This window comes from Varroa destructor, unplaced genomic scaffold, assembly GCF_002443255.2.
Source record: "Varroa destructor unplaced genomic scaffold, Vdes_3.0 BEIS01000001.1, whole genome shotgun sequence".
NCBI classification, from domain to species: Eukaryota; Metazoa; Arthropoda; class Arachnida; order Mesostigmata; family Varroidae; genus Varroa; species Varroa destructor.
The window spans coordinates 19,405,830-19,407,966 of record NW_019211454.1 but is presented as its reverse complement, the minus strand read 5'-3'; the positions used below and the strand labels follow the sequence as shown (position 1 = coordinate 19,407,966).

At 43.1% G+C, this 2,137-nt stretch overlaps 1 long non-coding RNA gene across 2 annotated transcripts in view; it reads left to right on the top strand.

The window, feature by feature from the left end:
• Positions 1–1,126, top strand: part of LOC147758351 (uncharacterized) — a 7,269-nt gene extending 6,143 nt beyond the window's left edge. For both annotated transcript variants that reach the window (XR_015318056.1, XR_015318057.1), the window contains exon 3: positions 413–1,126. This is a non-coding gene — a long non-coding RNA (uncharacterized LOC147758351). The remainder of the gene's footprint in view (positions 1–412) is intronic.
• Positions 1,127–2,137: the final 1,011 nt, after the last annotated feature.

Sequence of the window (2,137 nt, the reverse complement as noted above, 5' to 3'; positions counted from 1 at the left end):
ATATATTGCGCTCGTCTTCGTTACTAGTCAGCTGCTTCTTTGACCCTGCACTGGCGCTGCTTGAGTCTGGTATTGCCCCAAAGTTCTACCCCCTTATCCCTGTGTGCTTGTCTCGTATCTTACTGTTTCGTCGACGCCGATGACGCTCCCGGACCGAAAAAGGAGAGAGGTAGTGTGCTAGAAGAGAAGGCTCAATTTTTCAAAAAATTGAACGAAAGTGAGCTTAATCTTTACCTACAAGAGAGACAGTTGGCGGGTTAGTAAAGTAGAGGCAAAGAGCGCTATTGAGGTAACCGAGGACCTCGTGGTTCCGAAAAATGGCTCAAGCCGCCAGCAGCAGCGGTGGTAGTGGTAGTCGCGTGGGACGATCAAGAAAAAGGGGTCAATAAGGCTTTTATACGATATCTTGCAGGTGTAGAGCCATGAATAATTGAGTGATTATGTCTTCGGGGACGAGCGACGGATTGACGGTACTATGAAGAGTCAAAGTGGCGAAGATACAAAGTGTGCAAGACAACAGCTGGAATATGGTGTCAGTGGGCATTGTTCCTTTAATAATTCCAGGTAAACATAAATGGGGTAAAAATAACAGAAGTTTTATGTTGGATCAAGTGAAATGGGTTATTTGTTGAATTAAACAATGATGGTGATAGTCATGGTTATTATATTGTGTAAGCGCAACCTCAAAGATTCATATTTTATGTCGTTTAGTGTTTTCGAAGTTGGACGTTGTCAATTGTTTAGTTCTGTAATGAATGGGGATTTGTGAGTGACACAGATTAAAATACACTTTTCTGGGGGCATAACTTGTTTTTAGTCATATTTACCCATGCACTTGGTCGCATCATTATGACTGTATCCTAAACAACATTATTGACTACATACACGACATATACCTGATATTGTTGCTGTTCAATGGAGTCGTGTTAGGTATCTGCACGACTCATATTTGGGTAATTCATAGACAGAAGATCCTCATATCGCAAGTTCGCTTTCTGCCGATTCGCGCCAGAATTCTAAGCGACAGTATGACCATTACCTTATTCCGAATGATTGACCGAGCGCAGCACATGCTGCCATATCTCAAGTTTAATAAATTTCGGAGAAGTGTTCGAGTCTCAACTGAGCTGGGCTGGCGTCTTATATCTGCCTCTGGCAATACGAATGTCTGTTTCACACACCTGACTATCGTTATTACTACTACAGATAAAAAATATGATTTCGCTACTCGGCATACGTAATCTGTTCGTATTCGTAACACGAACCTCTATACTTCGTTTCGTCTAAATGTCATCACAATGACATAACAATTTCTCCTCATCCCTCGCTAGGTATGCTCCGCAATTTGTTGCCTAACCTTTTTTGATAGAATTAGCCTTTTTCTCCGTAGCAGACGTAAATTTGCGCCTGGCAGTAACATGTATACAGATTGGTGCATAAGAATGAGGCCATCGACATGTATAGAGCGTGTTTATATACCTCTGCGAGTACATCCGAATAGACTGTGTCACAGGGAAGAGGTGGGGAGCCAGTCAGGTGTCGCTACTCCCCAAGCGAAAATTGGAGAACGACATGTCGATCAGCAAAATAAATCGACTAGAGAGACGAAACTGTGGTACAAACGTGAGACAAACAGCCAAGCAGATACGGAAAAGAACACGACTCATCTCCCCTCGAGAAAACGTCGAAAGGTAGGTAATAGATTATTCCACGTTATCTCTGCGGCGCTTGTGCTATAAACATACGAACCCTTCACAACGGACATAGTGACAATGCTTACCAGTTTCAATGTTGTTAACAGCAACAACCAGCAGACAATGTAGTGGGTATTGTAACGCTGTGCATTCGAATGCCATCATCAAACGGCTCTAGTCGACAGGTTTTTTCCACTCAAAATAAAGCTGCTTCAAAATCTTTGGTAACTCTCAAAAACCAGCTGTCGACCGTTACTTTCTTCTATCGATGGAGAAAGCATTTCGCCTTGGCCCACCATTTCTCGTGTCTTTCCCCCAGCCTTCCGTGTCCTAAAGCACCCCACAACAATAAATTCCCATTCAAATACGTGACTTCAACTGGAAAGTTAGCCAACATTGGAACCATGGCACCGGAATAGCTAGCAGCTCCATTTGTAGCTGTT